Source organism: Elephantulus edwardii, unplaced genomic scaffold (genome assembly GCF_000299155.1).
Source record: "Elephantulus edwardii isolate Elephantulus edwardi_28Jun2011 unplaced genomic scaffold, EleEdw1.0 scaffold00142, whole genome shotgun sequence".
NCBI classification, from domain to species: domain Eukaryota; kingdom Metazoa; phylum Chordata; class Mammalia; order Macroscelidea; family Macroscelididae; genus Elephantulus; species Elephantulus edwardii.
In genome coordinates this window covers 696,873-716,569 of record NW_006399892.1, presented here as the reverse complement: position 1 = coordinate 716,569, position 19,697 = coordinate 696,873, and the positions used below count along the sequence as shown (strand labels likewise).

Sequence of the window (19,697 nt, the reverse complement as noted above, 5' to 3'; positions counted from 1 at the left end):
AACAACAACAACAACAACAGTTGAGCACTTAGTAGCCATGAATACTCTCCCCTTACTGTCTTTTCTGAGTCCTGTACCAACTCCTTTTTATTCATTCCATCTCTTTACTTTGTAGTTGCAACTCAATAAATACCAGCCTGAAAGCCTAGGTGCTCAGATTATGTGAAAGCCTAGGTGCTCAGATTATGCGCCAGTACCCCAAACCTGCCCTATATTATAGAATAATAAGCATATTTTTTGTGTAGGGAGCTCTATCCACCTTAAGGCAAGTTATTTTAATCCACTAACTGCGACTCAAAAAAATATAAAAAGAAAGACAGTTCTCCCTCTGTGATTTACAGCCTCTTAAAACCACTGGATGGTCAGCAATGCATCAGTTATATTTTAGGATCATCTTGAAAGCAATTAGTTTTGAGGTTTTCTGCAGTAAACTGTGATGCTAGACACTTATCCATTTTAATGGACTCAACTATATAACCCAAGAAAAGTGTTAGAATTAAATGGCCAGTATGACGTTCCCTCTGTAGTTTCTTAATTTAAATGCTTCAATTCTTCTTTAATCTTCCTTAATTATTGTTCAACGTTTTAAATGTATATAAAGAAATTGAAAAGACCATGATTCAATTCAGGAATACCTTAATCCATTTAAAAAAAAATCTTCATCCTTTTAAAGGTAACATCTTGGTTCTTAACACTTTTGTAGCAGAAGCAGTTCTCAGTACAGAGCAAGGAAATACTGCATGGTTCAAAATCAGGAAAGGAGCGTGTCAGTGTTGTGTGCTGTCCCCATACCTTTTAAATCTGTATGCAGAACAGATAATTGAGGAGGCTGGGCTTTATGAAGAGGAAGAAAGTGGCATGAGGATTGGATGAAGACTTGTCAACAACCCGTAATATGCTAATGACATAACATTGCTTTCCAAAAATGAGGAGGACCTGAAGCATTTGCCGCAGAAAATCATGAACTGTAATCTTCAATATGGATTGAAGCTGAACATAAACAATATAAATATTCTCACCCCTGGGACAATTGGCAGCACCATTATAGGTGGAGAAGAGATTGAGGTTGTTGACAATTTCAGCTTGCTTGCCTCCACATTCAACATTTTTGACACAAGCAATTAGGATTTCAAAAGACAAATTGCACTGGCAAAGTCTACAGTCAGGGACCTCTCTAAAGTGCTAAAGAGCAATGATGTCACTCTAGGGACTAAAGTGGGCCTGATGTAGGACATGGTCTTCATAATTACTTGCTATGCATTAGAGAGCTGGACAATGACCAAGAAAGAAGAAAATTTGTACCTTTGTATTGTGGAGCTACAGACGTGTATTGAACATACCATGGACCACCAAGAGAACAAACAGGACTATCTTGGAAAGGATGATAGCACGGGTCTTCTTGAAGGCTAGGATTCTGAAGCTCTGCTGCACATATTTTGGGCACATGGCCATGTGGGACAGGTCATGGAGGAGGACATCATGCTCTGAAGGTGGAGGGACAGTGCAGAATAAGAAGTCCCCAGATAAGATGGATTGACACAGTAACTGTGGCAACGGAATTAGGTGTGTTGGAGTCAGTGAGACTGGCTCAGGATATGGCAGGGTTCAAAACCATTGTACACATGGTCACTATGAGTCACAGGTGACAAGACCTCCTGCAAATAACAGCAACGTGCCAGGTCTGGGTCAGTACTGACTCTGTGGTAAACAACAAGTTATTGATCCATTGTTAATTCTTGTATGAGAAAGGCGGAGGAGATTAATTATGAAAGATTTTTCTATATTCCTTACATCCATAGGATTTTGTTTGAGTTTAAATTTTCTTAGAAATGCTTTTGTAAGAAAAATAAAGACTCACTTTTGCATTTTTTAGGAGGATAGGCAATGCTTTTAGAATGAGATTGATTATGATGCTTTACTAATGAGTGATCCATAGATGATAATCCAAGTTCATGATATTCAGAAGGATATCCCTTCCCTAGAAGCTCATTTGGACACAGACATATTTGAACTGCGATAAATGGTGTGTTCACATTGATGGTCTTTCTCATGTTTACAGAAGTTCTTCACCATATACCTTCTCACCTGGGTGTTTACTGTCAGTGTTATGCAATTCACAGGCTTCTCTTAGTGAAGTACCAGGTGTAATTCTCCATTGTTGTTGTTCTGTGCCATTGTGTCACTTGCGATTCATAGCGACCTTATGTACAATAGCCCTATACCCTGTTCTATCCTATCCTATCCCAATCTTACTATCTCCAACAAACCTACCTTCAATATCCTGGTCACTGACTCAATCCATCTCATCAAGTATCTTTCTCTCTTGCATTGTCCCTCCACCCTGCCAACCATGATGTCCCTCTCCAAGGACTGGTCAGTCCCTCCTTGAAATATGTCCAAAGTATGTCAGACAAAACTTCAGAATCCTTGCCTCCAAGGAGCAGTCCGGTTTCACCCTCTCTAAAGTGAACCTGTTTGTTCTTCTAGCGGTCCATGATATATCCAATACTCTTCTTCAACACCACAGCTCAAAGACATCAATTATAATTCTATCATTTCTAGTCATTGTCCAGCTTTCTGACACATAGCAAGTAGTTCATCCCTGGTTTCCATAATTAAGGCTCTTAGAAACTTCTGGGCCACTGAAGATTTCTATCATCACATCTGTGCAGAATTTTCTTTCTGAATAACATCAGCAATGTCAATTCTTCCTGACTGAAGAACACAGCCACATTCTGGAAAGTAACGGATTCTATTTTCTATATTTAGCTTCTGGAAGTCAAAGTGAACGTGCTCTCTAAGCTCAAGAGGCCGCTTTAAGAGGCAGGATGAGAGTTGGAACAGTCCCAGGAGACATTCTGAAGACTAATAAAAGAGATTTCTTCTGCACCTGTGCTTGAAATCCTTCTTACTAATTGCTTGAATGTACAAGCTGGTCATTCTCTTTTGCAAGTTGCTTAGGCTGGGCTCTCATCCTTCTTCATACTTACTGTGTGTTGAGGCAAGTCTACAGGTCACATAGAAGACTGTTGAAGTGTTTGATCAGCCGGTTGGACTGGTGGGATACTGGCTTCTGAGAATGACACATTCAGAATTGTCATGAAGATGACAGGAAATTGCTCATCTCTTACAATCCACAGGCCAGATAATGGTCATCCAAGTGCAAGATCCCCACACAGCAAATAAAGTATCGTCTTGAGGACCGTGAGTTCTGGCAAGTCTCATTTTAAACTTAGCAGATAACAAGAGCAGCTGATCCCCAAATTAGGGTTTCATACATTTTATTTGTGTGATCTTACTCAAAGAGGTGTCATGTACGTTATTTAAATTATTAGCAACCTGCTCAAGATCTTTGGATAATAAACACCTAAGGTTTTCATGAGTCCTAACCAGTTGATTATAAGAAGCTCTGGGGGTAAAATCAAGTGTATTGTGCTGTTTACTAAAAAGGCCAAATCCATCAGCTTGTTGAGGGGAGAAAGCTGGAAGCTCTTCTCCTGTTAAGATTTAGAGTCTTGGAAAGCCAATGGAGGTTCATTCTGAGTTTAAACTAACTCAGTGATAGTGAGTTTCTGGTAAACAATCATTTAGTGGGAGTTCCAAAGACCCTGGCTCGAACTTTAAGAACTTACTGCACTAACACAAGTGGACATCTTTGGAACCAATCATGTGGTTCAAATTCTACCTTTGTCACTAATTAATTATGTATTTTTAGAAAATCATTTCCTTATTATGAGCCCAAGTTATTTGTTATAAAATTTAAGTAGAATTAAATATTTTCTTATGGGGATAGTTGGAAGATATTGTAGAAGAATGAGACAGCACACTTAATTAGTATATTAATGTTAGTACAAGGAAGAATACAGGTTAGATTGCTTTCTCACCCTCTCTATCTCTCTCTCTCTCTCTCTCTCACTCTCTCACACACACACACCCCCACACACACAAAGGCATGATCACAGCCTTGCTTTATAATTGTTATCTTTTATAATCCAAGCTCTGAAGAGTAAACTCTACCTCTAATCAACTGACTCATTTTCTAAAGTTCCCATAGATACAGGGCACAGGGCTCTCTAAGACATTCGAGTTCCTCATTAAGTTCGCTCATTGATTTGAATGAATGCATACTTTTAAGCAAATGTCATCAAATTGGTTTGGTGAATGAACACTTTGTATCTTTGTGAAAGCTTCAAAGACATCAATTTAGTTTGTTTCCCCATCTTCATTCTGTCCTAAATGTAATTAACTCTGAGCTTGTTTTCTTTAATGAAAACAATTATGGGCCAAGGGGGGAAAAAAGTGAAAACTGGCAAATAAGGACATTCCCCTTATTTGACATTTGGTTTCCTAAACCAAAACTCAGTGAAACAATTAGTCCAGGGTGCCTGGAGGAAGAATAGAAGGACAAAGAGGTGGGCAGAAAGGAAGGATTTCCTCTAAACTTAAAATAGAATCAGGAGACTGAAGAGGGCTGATTAGAGCTCCGTGTTATGGTTTGTATAATCAATAAAAACGGTTGCTCTCGAGTCAATTTTAACTTAAGAAGACCCCATGTGTGTCAGATTAAAACGGTGCTTCCTAGAGTTTTCAGCGGATATATTTTCAGAAGTAGATTGCCAAGTGTGTTATCCTAGGTGCCCCTGGGTAGACTCAAATCTCCAACCTTTTGTTAGAACAGCTAGAATATTAACCATTTGGAAGACTCTGAGTCTGCCCTGCGATCAATGCCGAGTCTGCAAGGAATTGAGCTCCTAATAGAAGACCACACCTCCCTGGCAGCTCACATCCACCCAGCACGCTGCTTGAGAAAGATGATTCACGGCCTTAGAAATCCAGTGGAGAAGCTCAGTTGTGAGTAAATTCTGACTGAACGTGCTAAGTTTGAATTCCCCACCAGCAAATTTAGAGGCATGAACTGGAATTCCCAGTGGAAAAATTAAACAGTTTTCCAGTCTTGATAAATATTTACCAGTCAGAGAAGCAAGGGATCAGAGGGTATGGTGGAACTTATATAGAATAGTTTCTTGGAGATAACTAATAAATACTGGTGATTGGTTAACTGTACAGGAAACTTGCAATTTTTTCTGTATTTGTCCATGGCTAAATTTAATTTTCTTACTTGTCATGTAGGAAGAAGAAAGACAGTTAACACTTCTGTTCTTGTTGTTATATGTCCTCAAGCCATCTACACTTGTAGCGACTCTCTGAACATGAGATCTGAACTTTGTCATATCCTTATAAGCTCAAGCCCATTGTCATATTTCTATGTCAATCTATCTCATTGAGAATCTTCCCGTCTTCCATCAACCCTCTCTTTCCCAGCACGATGTCACTCTCCAGGACTCATTCTTTCTGAAAATGTTTCCAAGTGAGAAAAAAATTGCATCATCCTTGCCTCTAAGGAGCACTCTGGTTGCATATCCCTCAAAATAGACTATTGTTAGGTGTTGTGGAGTCAAGTATGACTCATTGTGACCCTGTGAGTTCTGAACCCAGTCCTATCCTCTGCTATCGTCGTTATTTCAGACATACTCAAGCCCACTGCCACAGTCACTGTGATAATCCATCTTGTTGAGGGTTTTACTCTTTCACTAACCCTACTTTTTTGAGTGTGATTTGCCTCTCTGACCAATAGTCTCTTCTAATAACATACCCAAAGTGTGTGAGATGAAACTTTTCTATCTTTTCCTCAAATGAGCACTCTGGTCATATTTTCTCCAAGACATCTCTGTTTTGTTTTTGACAATCCATGGCATATTCTATACCCTTCTCCTACACCAACTTCAAAGGCATCAATTCTTCTTCTGTATTCCTTTTAGACTGTCCAGTTCTCAGAGGTAAAGGAAGTTATTTAAAATATCATAACCTGAATCCTGTGCAACTTAGTCCTCAAATTGACATCATTGCTCTTCAGTAATTGGGAGAAGTTCCTGACTGCATAGTTTCTAAATGCAATGTATCTCTTGATCTCCTGACTGCTAGTACCAAATGTGTTAGTTGTAGATCCAAGGAAGATGAAATCATTGCCACTTTCAATATTTTCTCTAACCTTTATGATGCTGTAAATTACTCCAGTGAAGAAAGTGTTTGCTTTCTTGATGTTGGAGATGTGACCCCGATTAAAGGCCGTAGTCTGAATTTCTGCAGTAAGTACTGCATGTTCTCCTCACTTTTGGCAAGCAAGATTGCTGGACCCAATATTATGCTGAAGAGCTTACCACAGTTATATTGACAGATTAGTTTGTGCTCTTGGTGATAGTTGTTTTGCACCATGGAGTCAGAACTGACTCACAGATGGCTTTTCAGGTGGTTTTCAGAAGCAATAAATTACATTGGAGCAGATTACTCATTTTTGTCCCACAGACTGTCTGGTGCATTTGAACCATGTGCCTTTGTATTTGCAGCACAACTCCTTACCACTAAGTCACCAGAGCTCCCTTTTGTTCTTTTGTTGTTGTTGTTGTTGTTGTTGTTGTTAGGTGCTATCAAGCTGAGTATAACTCAAAGCGACCCTATGAACAGTCAACCTGAATTCTGCTCTATTCTGCACCGTCCTCATCATCTCCAAAACACTCAACCCCACTGCTGAAGTCACCATGCCAATTATCTCATCTCTCCCCCGCCCCATACACCTTTCCAATGATGTCCCTTTCAAAGGAATAACTTCACATAGCTATGTCCAAAGTGTGAAAGATGACGCTTTGGCATCTTTGCCTCCAGTGGACACTGATTGCACTTTATCCAAGGCATATCTAATTTTTTGGCAGTCCACGTGATATTCCATACCCTTCTTCAGCACCATAACTTAAAAGCATCAATTCTTCTGGCATCCTTATTCATTGCCCAGTTCTTTGATATGTAGTAGAAGATTGAGAAAACCATGGCCTGAAATAGGGATATCTTAGTATTTAAACTGGCATCCTTGCTCTTCAGCATTCTGGAGAGGTCTCTGAAAGCAAATATGCCCATTACAACAGGTGTCCTGATTTCCTGACAGCTGTACCAAGGTTGTTGATCCAAGGACGATGAGGTACTTGACAGCTTCAATTATTTCTCCATCTCGTGTAATGCTAACTGTTGGTTCTGTGCTATGGAGCTTTATTTTCTTGATGTTGAGATGTAATCAGTAGCAAAGGGTGTAGTGCTTGGCCCACGGTGACCCTATGAACAACAGATCGGAACCCTATCCTATTCTGTGCCGTCCTGACACCTCCCAACATATTAAAGCCTATTGCGGCAGTCACTGTGTCATTCCTCCTGGTTGAGAGTATTCCTCTCCTTCACCAACCCTCTGCCTTTCTGAGCATCATTCTCTTCTCCAAGGAAGAGCCCCTCGTAGTGGCATGCCTGAAGTATGTGAGGCAAAGCATTCTCATATTTGACTCCAAGGAACACTCTGGCTGTACTCGCTTTGAACATATTTATTTGTTCTTTCGGCAGTGCATGGGATGTTTAACACTCTTCTCCAACATCACAGCTCAAAGGATCAATTCTTCTTCTGTCATCGTTATTAATCGTCCAGCTTTCTGCTGCATAACAAGTGATCAGAAAAACTACAGCCTGAATCAGACACAACTTAGTCCTCAAACTGGAATCATTGTTATTGTTGTTGTTGTTTTTGTTATGTGCCATCAAGTCACGTGTAATTCAGAGTGGCTCACAGAGTACAATAGCTCTGAATCCTGCCCTATTCTGAGCTAGTCTAACTTACTCCACCACACTTAACCCCACTGCTCCAGTTACCATGTCAATCCATCCCATCAGGGAGGGGTCTTCCTTTCCTGTACTGTCCCTTCACTCTTTCAAACATGATGTGATTCTCCAAGGACTGATCCCTCCTGGCCATGTGCTCAATGTATGTGAGATGGAGCTTCAAACTCCTTTCCTCTGAGGAGAAACTTGGTTTTACCCTCTCCAAAGCAAACTTGTTTGTTCTCGTGGAAGTCCACAATTCTCCAGCACCACAATTCAAAGGTATCAATTCATCTTCTCTCATCCTTGGTCACTGTCCTGTTCTCTGAACCATAGCAAATAATTGCAAAGACCATGGCTTGAATCAGGTGCATCTTAGTCTCTAGACTGACATCATTGCTCTTTAGCACCTTGGAGACGTACTTGACAGCAGCTTTCCCCAAGACAATTCATTTTTTTTATTTCCTGACTGCTTATACCAAGGATATTGATATCAAAACCTGATATCATTATTCTTCAATATATTTGAGATGTCTCTGACTAAAGACTGGCCCAGTGCAATACATCTCCTGATTTCCTGTTATTGATTGTGGATCCAAGTAAGATGAAGTTATTGAAGTTAAATTTCTATCTTTTCTCCATCATGCTGTTGTCTAGAGGCCCAATATAACAAATGCTGTTTTCTTAAATTTGAGATGCAATCCATATTGAAGCCTTTGTTCTTTAATTCTTTTGATCCTCTGCAACAAGTATTCAAGTCCTCCTCATTTTAGCAAGTTTGCGTCATCTTCCTAACACAGGTTATTGATGAGTCTTCCTCCAATCTTTATGCAACATTCTTCTTGATAGATTACAGCTTCTCAAATAATTTCATATTCTCCTCATTTTCAGCAGGCTTACTTATACCATCTGCATAATGCAGGTTGTTGATGAGTCTTCTTCAAGTTGTGATTCCATATTCCTTATCATGGGGTCTGGCTTCTCAAATTATTTGCTCAACTTGCAGATTGAGAAGGTACAGAGATAGAATACAATCCTGACACACACTCTTCCTCATTTTAAACCATCCAAAGTTCCCATGCTCCGTTTGAACAACAGCCTCTTGGTCTACATATAGGTTTCATATTAACATAATTAAGTGTCCTGGAATTCCCATTCTTTCCAATGTTATTCATAATTTGTTTTGATCGACACAGTTAAATGCCTTTGCATAGTTAATAAAGTACAAATTGACATTCTTCTGGTATTTTTTGCTTCCAGCCAGGATCCATCTGTCTGGCAATAATATATCTGGTGTCACAGTCTTTTCTAAGGCCAGCTTGAACTTCCTATAAATGCACTTATTTTATTAAAAATAAGCTGGAAATTATGAGGATGAAATGGTAGTCAGAAAGTACGGACTTGGTGACAAAAATGAAGCCTGAGATTGAATGATTTAATTTTGTGTACTCAATCATTTATGCATAGCAAATACCTGTTATGTGTTTGTTTGTTTTTAAAAAAGACATTTTTATACGTGGACTTCACCTGAGCAACTGCACAGGAATCAGATTGATCATATTTGTGGAAAGAAATGCTGGAGAAGCGCAATATCTGCAGTCAAGACGATATCACTTGCCATTTGCGGAACAGACCATCAATAACTCATGTGCAAATATGAATTGAAGCTGAGTCAAATTAAAACTAGCCCACAGGAACCAAAACGATGATCTTGAATATATTCTAGTTGAATTTAAGAATCATCTTAAGAACTGGCTTGAAACATTGAACATCAGTGATCAAAGACTAGAGGAAATCTGGGAGGATCTTGGTATCATCCATGAAGAAAACAAAAGGTCATTAAAAAGAAAAGAGAAAGAACCAAAATAGATGTCAGGAAAGACTATGAAAATTGCATGAGAGTCTCAAGAAGCCAGAGCAAAAGGAAGAGATGGTGTAGTAAAAGAGCTGAACAGAAAGAAGATGTCAAGAGTGAAACCTGAGAAGATAAAGCAAAAATTACAACAAAATGTGCAGAGAACTAGAGGCAGGAAACAAAAAGAGAAGAATATTCTTGGCATATCTCAAGCTGAAAGAATTAAAAAGCAAATTCAGGCCCTGAGTTGCAGTACTGAGAGATGCTATGGGCACAATCTTGAATGATCCAGGAAGCATCAAAAGAGCATGGAAGGAATACACAGAACCACAAAACCAAAAAAGAATTCACTGACACTGAAAAATTTCACAAAGTACCATGGGAATCCCAGAACATTTGATTGTGCTAATGAGAAACCTATACTTGGACCAAGAGGCAGTCGTAAGAACAGAGCAAGGAGACACTACATGTTTCAAAATCAAGACGGGGGTCTTTCAGGGATGTATTCTGTCTCCATACCTTTTCAATCTGTATGCAGAACAGATAATCCGAGACTCTGGGCTGTATGACAAGGAATGTGGCATCAGGATTGGTGGAAGAGTCATCAACAATCTGCTTTATGCAGATGACACAACCCTGTTTGCTGAAACTGAGGAGGACGTGAAGCGTTTGCTGCAGAAGGTCAAGGACTGCAACCTCCTATATGGATTGAAGCTCAAGATCAAGAAAACAAAGATTCTCACCACTGGGCCAATTGGCAGCATCAATATGGATGGTGAAGAGATTGGGATAGTTAACAGTTTTAGTTTGCTTGGTTCCACAATCAACACTCTTGGTATGAGCAGCCAGGAAATCAAGAGATGAATTGCATTGGGAAAGTCAGCTGTGAGGGACCTCTCAAGAGTAGTGAAGAGCAACAATGTCAAGCTGGAGACTAAAGTGCATCTGATATAGGCCATGGTCTTTGCTATCACTTGTTCTAAATCAGAGAGTTGGACAGTGAATAGGGATGAGAGAAAGAGAATTGATGCCTTTGAGCTGTGGTGCTGGAGATGAGTGTTGAATATACCATGGACTGCTAGGAGAACAAACAGGTTTGTCTTGGAGAGGGTGAAGCCAGAGTATTCCCTGGAGTCAAGGATTTTGAAGCTTCGTCTGACATACTTTGGGCATGTTGCAAGGGGGGACTGGTCCTTGGAGAGGGCCATCATGTTTGGCAGAATGGAGGGGAGGCAAAGGAGAGGAAGACCTTTGATGAGATGCATCGATTCTGTGACTGGAGCAATGGGAATAAGTGCGTTTGATATGGCTAGGTTGGCAAAGGATAGAAAAGCATTCATAGGGTGGCTATGAGTTACAAACAACTCGATAGCACGTAACAACAACAAAAAGATTCCAAACAGGGACATTTTACATCTTACATTGGAATAAAATTCTGATGAACTCTGAAGACAGAGTATGCCTCCAGTAACACCCATTTCATTCTGACATTGAGTGTTGACCAATAATTGGTAGAGAGGGAGAAAAAGGAGAGGGAGAAATAGGCGTGGTGGAGAGGGAGAGAGAGAAGGAGGGAGAGAGGGAAGGAGGGTTAAGGGAAGGAGGAGAAATAGGAGAGAAAGAGGGGAAAAAAGGGAGACTAACTTAAAAGACAAAGAAACTTAATAGAAAAAATTATGGATTTTTTTTTCACCTTAGTTTGCAGTAAATTACAGTTAAGCTCTCTTCTAAGATCTTTCTTCTATTAGAATTATTGGACCTCATTCTATCTTGTGCTACCTGCTATGCCAGACCCAGAGGTGCCTGAAAACACAGCCCTGCCCTACCAGGTTTGATGAAGGTGGAGTTTTCATACAAAGCTCTAGGATCAATTAATTATATTGCTAATGCCCTCGTGTCCCTCTGCATGTTTATAGAGCATTGCATGCTGATGGGAACTGCTGTTCTACAGCTGAATGTCATATACATTATTCATAATGCATGGCAGTAAAACTGAATAATTAATATCTCAATATCACTGATAATCCACCCTCCCCTTCCACATGCCAATATACGATGTGGAAATTCTTTTTGATGTATGTCCAAAGTGCATATCACACTGTGAGAGAGTTCTGCATTCTGAAAGATATATGCATATACTATAAATCTACTCATAGCTATTTTGAGTCTTATAGCTCAGCAATTATTTCTTCCAAGGGTCCATAAATAAAAATGAGAACGTTTACCTATATACCTTTAAGAAAATTGGAAAGTTGGTGCAATGCTAGTAAACTATTTCTTTTAAAAGAATGCTTATCAAATTTAATGCAGCCACTTAATTTATGTGCAGAAATTCATTCTTTTGACAATGCAATTTAAAGCTGACGTGTTTCAGAATTAGCCTGGCAATGTGAACTTATGGGGAGCAATTGTTTAATATGGAATAGCATTTTCAGTCCTCTGAACCTGGGACTCAACATTCGTGAAAATAAAATGATAGGAAAGAGTTCTGGGTTTCCTCCTCCCACTTCCTACGTATATAGAAAACAAATCTAACATGCTCTTTAGAGGCAAGGATGGTGAAACTTTCTCTCACGTTTTGTGCATGTTGTCACAAAAGGCCCCTTTGGAAATAGATCGCATGCTGGGGAGAGTAGAGAGTAAACAATTAGAACAAAAGAAGACTCTAAAGGAGATGGGTTTACACAGAGACTGTAAAAATGAGCTCAAGCATGTTTGAGACTATAATGACGGCGCATGGCAGAGCAAGGGTCCGATCTGTAGTCCATAGGTCACTATGTGGTATAGTTGACGTGATGACGCCTAATAATAACAATGTAGATCACTAGCGCATATAACTTTTTTATTCTAATACAAAAATATAAACTTAAGTTCAAAGAGACTATTCACTCACTTTTAACTAACATATTTCTTTTTACTTCTCATTAATATTTTAATCACCATATATTAATATTCATTTTATAGCTAACACATCTGTGTCACTCTGGTAAGAGATCTGATCCCTCCTGAAAATTGACTTTTCTCCTAGAGAGAGAAAAGCTGCAGTCGTAATTTTTGTGAGGTCACAATTAATTATAGGAATGATCTGAATTATATATTTATAAGAAACAGTCAACATTTTCAGAATTCCACTTCTGTATTAGGCACAATCTGACATACATACTATTGTCATATCTTGTGGGGATTATAACTTAAATTAAGAAGACAGAAAACACAAAGGCATAGAGAGGGACTAGAAATGGAATCCCAAAATAGCACCCTTGTCAAAATGACTTCAAATTAGGGTGACAGGCAAGAGATATAAAAATAGGCGTATGGAAATAGCCAAGTTGATTAAAAAATGGGTTTCTGAATTAGTGCCATTTCGAGGTTAATGTCAAATTCTCGTTCTCTTCCGACATATTAGGATACAGGTCATATTTGCACCCCAGGCCTTTTAAGTATCCTTTATCTAATGGTACCACGGTTTGCCAGAGAGGTATTTTTATTTCTCTTAAGAGCCCAAAAGCCTGCAGTGTAAAGACCCAAATCAGCTTTTAATAGAAATCCATCCCCTACATGACCAAGACATGATTATATCCACTTGTATGTGCTAAACTCCCTGCTGTTCTCCGCACTGTGAGAGTCATTGTTGCTCACTCTCCCTGAAGCTGTAGAGTTTATTTTATTTTATTTTTTCCCATTAACAAGAGGAATTTCAATTCAGGTGGTGTTCCTTTAGTCACTGAGGTGGCATTACCACTAACTTTAGCACTTTGAAATGGTTACAGTCAAGTTTTAGAGCACAATCCCCACACCATTACTAACGATAATGGTTTTCAAACAATACAACTCAAAGAGAGAGCTTGGGAATTTCCTTGGAAAGCAAAGGAGGGGGAGGAGGACTCAACTGAAAGCAAGGCTCTCTTGTGACTGTAAAACCTGCTTTACGCATTGGCTGAACCTTACATGGAACTTTCCTATTGACAAGCTAATGGTATTTCTAGACCAAGATAGTCAAGCGACAAACAACTCATTTTCTTCAAATTGAAGTGAATTACTAAAGCTACTGTTTGAAAGAACCTCTTTTCAGAAGACAATGAAGAAGTTTAGCTATGTTGCTGCTCCAACCCTGTGAATTTAGAACTCCCTGTCATGCCTGGAAAAGCTAGGCACAGCAACTTCAAGGAGAAAGTCGTATAAAACTCACCAGTCTGTTGGTATAATCTTGTAAAGAAGGTGAGCTTGCATCTCTTATATTATCATTAAGTACTTGCTACAGCTAGCTCTCTTGGTTGGACATTTAGCACCATCATTTCCCGAATAATACGATCCTTGTAAATAAGTAGATGTGAAATTGTGGGGATTTTCTTTAATATTCTTGGCATATGGTTAAAACATAAAGTGTCAAACCCCAAATGATTCCCCATGGGACTTTAAATACATGTACCAGATACTTGCACTATGCCATTGTCTGATGGACAGTGTCTGTAAGTTGACATTTCTTTCTGTTATTTTGCACAGGTTGGCTGAGAAGGTCCAAAAAGTGACAGTCAAGCATTTCAGAGTTTCTTGATTCCACACTCAAAGCAATGCATAGAATTTTATTCATCCTTTTCCTGTTTCTGTAAACATTAATTTTTAATATTATGGCTTTAAATTATCCAAGGGATATTATCTTTCCTCTTCAATTTCAAAAAACAAGAGAATTAGCACAAAGATAAACAGTTTGTCATTCATAAGCCCTCAAGAATAATGCCACTTCTTATTTTTAAGCATTGACTATTTCCCTGTTTAGTTTTCCAACCAATGAGCATGTTTTGAGATGCTTGATTATATTTTTAGATTTGGCAATGTTGGGGTGGTGATGTGCTTTCAAGTCAAAACAGACCCTCTTCAAAGGTTTTTAAAAGGCAGTAAGTCTCATGGGAGGTGACTACCCATATGTCTTCAACTGAGCAACTAGTGGATTTGAACCACTAACGTTGACAACACAGTTTCTTACTTACCAGGCCAATAACCTTCTATATATAAGAGAAAGGATGTAGTTCTTTCAGTCTATTGCAAACAGGGTTAATCTATTTCATAAAAATTTTCCAGAAACATTAAATAAATAATGTAGAAAATATATTACGCTGGTGGCTTAGTTGTAAGAAGCTGTGCTACAATCCTAAGGGCAGATGTTTTGTTTAGTTTTGTTTTTGATTTTGTTTTTTAGGGTTTATGTTTTGAATTCTTCAGTTGCTCTGTGGGAGAAGGATGAAAACTTTCCTCCTGTGCAATTTACTACCTCTGTAAAACCACTGGACAATCAGGTATGAGGTGCCTCCAACTTGGCAGCGCACAACAACAATATAACATGGAACCACCAATTAAAAACAAAATCTCATTGGCGTGAGCAATGCTGGTATACAAAAATAACAGTACTTGTCTGTGAGTCTGTCCTACCGTGGTAGCTTTTGTGGTGTTGTGATACTGAACTCTATGCTAAAGGTATTTCAAGTGTCAGTGGGACAAATACTGATGGGTTTCACTACATCAAGACTAAAATATACTAAGACTAAAGACCAGATTTTTATGTATTTCTAAAAAAATAAAAATAGGCAGTGAGTACTGTGGAAATTGCAGTGGAGCATTATTTGCCGCAGGGAGAAAAAATGAGCCTCTTTGGCTGGAAGGCACACGAAGTACAGCTGGAGAAGAGTTGTGGCCTCAAAATTAAATTATCCTTAATGGGATACTTTTTCAGTCAATGAAGGATCTTCATTTACTGATTTATAATGACACCAAATTATAAACAAATATAAATATCATTGAACTTTGGAATATGCAAAGTGTGAATCTGGGACAAAGGGATGTTTTGAAGTGGGACACATAATTATTCATATTCTAGGCTTTCGTAAGCTGAAGTAGGCTAATATTGACTGTTTTGAATCTGGAATTAATATGTGCTATTACGCTAGACACACACCCAGGAAGTATGAGGATGGCACAGGATAGGACAAGGTTCAGTTCTTTGGTTCATAGAGTCACTATGAGTTGTACTCTACTCAAGAGCACCTAACAACAATAACATTAAGCTAGAAATCACAAATTGAAGAGGAAAACATTGTATTGATAGTGAAAAGGAAATATTTTAAGATTGATCCTAAAGTAAAATAATGCTAAAAGAAATCCCCCAAAAGACCAAGAGCAACCCAGACTCATCACAGTCCAGTGGCAACCACCTCATAGCTAAATTTTCAGTGGCTTGTTTAATGCTATCTATGGCTGGCAGGTTCAAACCACCAGAAAAGAATTGCCTTTGAGTTGGCAACACATCTCCCTCCAGAATACACCAACAGATCTCTATGACTGTGTTAGTAAAAGGGATAGATTCTATACATATCCAAGGAAAACTTGCTAATATGAATATTACTTAAATTTACAGAGAATTTACCAATATTTGAGTGCTAAATTGGTCAGTGTTTAACCATTACAGGAGGTAACATTACAGATTAGAACTGTTGGATAGAGTTGCCTTATTTTAAAATGTAATGAAAGCAGATGTTCAGACTTCTTCTTCTGCTGTATCACCCAGGTGAATTTTAATTCCAAAATTCAGTTTCGGTAAGTTCATGTTCAAGGTAATGACTGAACCTGTACTCACGACAAATGAGTGCATGTCACTCATGACATGAGCAGTTATTTTACCTTAGTTAATTTTTATCTCTTAAAAAAACGGAACCAGAATTGCTGTTGTTAAGTGTTACTGAGTCAGAACTAACTCATTGCTAACATTCCAGCAGGGTTTTCAAAGGCCATTAATCACAAGGCAGGAGATTGCTCATCTTTCTTCTGTGGTGCAACTGGTATATTTGAACTGCATGCCTTTGGATTGACAGTGCAGCTCTTTACCAGTTGACCACTGGAACACAGTAAGTTATACTTCCAGAGTTCCTAGTCCGGAAACCTGTCCCATGACTAAGTAAAAGAAAGATTTTTTTAGTTATAATTCTGCTAAAGATTCTTTCCAGACTTAAGTGTTAGACAGACAGGATAACAACAAGAAACAATAGCTAGAAGGTAATAACGCAGTTTTGTTTGGTCTGATCACCATGCAAAGTCAACTCTATGACACTTCGAGTGGAAGTGGAAGTTTATTTTCTTGCATAAGGAAACAACAATTTTAACAAAGATCCAGGCTTCTCTATGAAAGTTTTGGACCACAGTTAAAAAGTAAATAAAGAACATCAATCTTACTTCAGTTTTCACTTTCAGGAGCTGACGAGAAGCTTCTTATGAAAGTGTCATGAATTTGATCTTGAGCTATCTTGGCATGACTTCTGAGAAGAGTTTTCAGTAACGTAGTATGGTCAGGAGAAAGGCATTGTGGAGACCAGGGAAGGCTAATTTAATTGCCTTTGTTCCTTAGTGACATAACTTAAATTGAGCTTGCATGTCTGAGAGCAAAGGGATGTTCACATCCTCAGATTTTCATAAATGGAAAATGAACTCAAAGCACTTGGCCTAGAGATAATGGATCACTTTGTATTTGAAGGACAAACTATGCAACAGGGAATCGAAGAATTCTGAAAATCTCTCTACTTTCTCTCATTTTTCTCTTCATTTTATAACTCTTTAAGTTTTGCTTTTGGTATGAGTGATGATACTCCTTTTCAATGTAAAGTAATAATCACAATAAATAATAAGTGAAATACAATAAAGTGCAACGATAAATAAAATGAAAGTAAAACCTCATTCTCTAAATAAATGTTTTTGAGGAAGACAGTAAGTTTTGGCTACAAAGAAAAAAATCAGTTTTGTTCATGATTAATTCTTCATTCCATCTATTAAATATAGATATTGAATATTCTTTGCAACTGATTTATTTTCTCAGTCATTTGTGTGTGTGTCAGAATTTACTACAAGTCAAGGGAATACTAGCATAATGATTTTAAGCTCTAATAAAATGAGGAAAAGTTGGGAAATTATTCAAATTCTATAATATTCAAAGGCTGAGAAACTTGAAAATTTTTCCACAAAAATATGACTATTAGTGAGTTACACATAATTAAAATGCACAAAGAAACAATTAACATGTTATGTCAACAAAATTTTCCAGTAGGTTCATTTTCATTTAAGTTGATTTCTTTTGTATTTCTTAACGTTGATTATCACTTAAATCTACTTATAATCATGGTTTGAGATTTCATTAATGCTCAATCACATCTAAATAATAAAAAGTTAATAAAACTGTTGGAATTATAATGAAAACTATAACTTTGCTTCAGAAGTAAATAATTGAGTGTTTGCAGAACAGAGACTCATAATTCCATGGCATTTATGAGCAATATAAATTTATAAATTCAAATGAATGAAATCTCAATAAATGTAAGCTATCATTGTGGTTTGAGGTGTCTTTTTTTGCCATTTATGTTGGGAATCAATAAAGAGACACAGGGACCAGACAGATGGAGATCAAAAGTACTATCTTTCAGTCTGTTAGTTGTGTGAACTTCCTCACATGACATTATGAAATTGAACTTTGTGCAGCTTTAAGCTGAGAACTTGCTTGTTCCCTCCCTGGAGGAAAGAGGTGCAGGGAGTATGGCTATCTTGGCAGATGTATTTGAGAGAGTGGGAAAGGCTGGCTCTCACTTGTTTACTTCCTGCTTATTCCCAAAAATCCACTCTAGTGGGCTAAATTGAGATTGAGGGCTATAGAGCAAATGTGAATTTACTAAAAAGCATCGTTATTATTACTGTTGTTGTTTGATGCCATTGATTTGAGTATGAACCATAATGATCCTATGAAAACAGATCTGAACCTCATCCTATCCTGTGCCATCTTTTAAATCTCGAAAAAGGGGGCCAAAGAGAAGAATGAAGCATTCAGAATTCAAATGCTGATGGCCTTTCTTGCTGCTGATAAGAAGAGCAAACAACCTTGCCTGCATGGCTCAGCTAGCAGGTGGATCGTGAATCAGAGTGAAGTGTCACTCCCTAAAGACTCTGTTATAAAAACCTTCCCCAATAAGTGCATAGTGTGACTTCCCCATTCTGCATTCCCAGAGTGAGGAACTCTCCTACTCCCCCCCTTTAATAAGGCTGCTTTCTTTTATTCTCTCTGAATTCTTAAGTCTGCTAACTTCACACCATCCTCACACTTGTTCACACAATGAAGCCCATTGTAGCAGTTGTTGGGTCAATCCATCTGGTTGAGGGCTTTCCTCTCTTGCACCATACATTCACCTTCCCAAGTATGATGTCCCTTTCCAAGGAATAGTTTTTTGAGCAACATATCCAAAGTATCTGAAATGAAGCTTTATCATCTTTGCTTCCAAGGAGTAGACCGGCTTCAATTTCTCCAAGACCTATTTGTTTGTTGTTTTGGGAGTCCATGTGATATTCAGTAGTCTTCCTCAACACTACAGCTCAAAGGTATCAATCCTTCTTCTGTCCTCTTTATTCATTGTTCAGCTCTCGGATGCATAAGATATAATTGAAAAGACTGTGCTCTTAGTCAGGGGCACATTCACCCTTAAACTGACATATTTGTTCTTCAATAATGTATGGTGTTATGGTGTCTGTGTAGAGTTGCACTGCTAAATCAAAGCTCCCATCTCACAGTTTGAACTGCCCTGGATATCTGTGGCATAAAGATGGATGATATACTCTGCTGAAATTGAAAACCTTTTAAAACCCAAGAGGAGAGGGTCATCTGTGAGTCAATTCTCAGTCAAAAGGAGTGAGTGAGTCAAAATAGGGAATTTTTAATAACAACTGCTTTACATTTCCAAGCATGTTTGCAAAAAGGTAAATGAATTCTCTGGATTTACACACACACCCCATTTTGACCACTTGATCAAAGCTTGGTTATCAGAGTTAATATGATAGAATGAGAGCTGCTTCATACTACTTTTTTTAGGCATTCCTTTCACTTTTACAAAAGAAGAAAAAGAAAAATTAAGACATGATTTAGCCATTGTTATTAATTGCTAAACAACCAATTATACAACTTCAGATGTCTGCTCTCTTAAGTATATTAGACAAAGTTCCGCCATTCTTGCCTCTGAGGCGCTTCCTCCATCATAATTCCTCCGAGACAGATCGTTCTTTTGCCAGTCCATTGAGAGTACTTTTATCCAACATCACAATTCAAAGGCATTTTTCTTCTTTGGTGTTCCTT

General features: G+C 38.3%; 1 pseudogene; it reads left to right on the top strand.

Moving 5' to 3' along the window:
* LOC102869635 overlaps nucleotides 1-19,697 on the top strand; it is a 161,272-nt pseudogene that overhangs the window by 70,145 nt on the left and 71,430 nt on the right.